This window comes from Sapajus apella, unplaced genomic scaffold (assembly GCF_009761245.1).
Source record: "Sapajus apella isolate SASKATOON/1434 unplaced genomic scaffold, GSC_monkey_1.0 scaffold10, whole genome shotgun sequence".
Lineage (NCBI taxonomy): Eukaryota > Metazoa > Chordata > Mammalia > Primates > Cebidae > Sapajus > Sapajus apella.
The window spans coordinates 8424727-8425519 of NW_022436950.1; the positions used below are offsets into that span (position 1 = coordinate 8424727).

The window sequence follows — 793 nt, forward strand, 5'->3', positions numbered from 1 at the left end:
AATTGCTTGAATCTAAGAGGTGGAGGTTGCAGTGAGCCGCGATTGTGCCATTGCACTCTAGCCTGGGCAACAGAGTGAGACTCCATCTCAAAAAAATATATATCTTAAGTGGAAAATGCATTCAATATACCTAACCTACCAGCTGTCGTCACTTAGCCTTGCCTGCCCTAAATGTGTTCAGAACACTGACATCAGCCTATAGTTGAGCAAAATCATTTGGCAGGCTGGGTGCAGGTCATGCTTGTAATCACAGCACTTTGGGAGGCCGAGGCGAGAGGACTGTTCCAGAACAGCCTGGGCAACATAGTGAGACCCTGTCGCTACAAAAAAAAGGAAGGAAGGGTACTCCCTTCGGCAGCACAGATACTAAAATTGGAATGATACAGAGAAGATTAGCATGGCCCCTGCACAAGGATGACACGAGTTTTTAAAAAAATAATTAAAAAAAAAAAGGAAGGAAGGAAGGGAGGGAGGGAGGGAAGAAGGAAGGAAGGGAGGAAGGGAGGTGCTGGGTGGCTCAAGCCTATAATCCCAGCACTTTGGGAGGCCCAGGTGGATGGATCGCTTGAGGTCAGGAGTTCTTAAGTGGAAAATGAGTGGAAAATGGAAAATGCATTCAATATACCTAACCTACCAGCTGTCGTCACTTAGCCTTGCCTGCCCTAAATGTGTTCAGAACACTGACATCAGCCTATAGTTGAGCAAAATCATTTGGCAGGCTGGGTGCAGCGGTCATGCTTGTAATCACAGCACTTTGGGAGGCCGAGGCGAACAGCCTGGCCAACATGGTGAA

The 793-nt window shown here is 47.4% G+C and overlaps 1 non-coding gene across 1 annotated transcript; it reads left to right on the plus strand.

Annotated features, from left to right (window-relative positions):
• The first annotated feature begins 342 nt into the window (after window positions 1-342).
• On the plus strand, window positions 343-449 carry LOC116552105. Its single transcript, XR_004269222.1, has one exon. It is a non-coding gene; the product is annotated as a U6 spliceosomal RNA (small nuclear RNA).
• The last annotated feature ends 344 nt before the right edge of the window (window positions 450-793 follow it).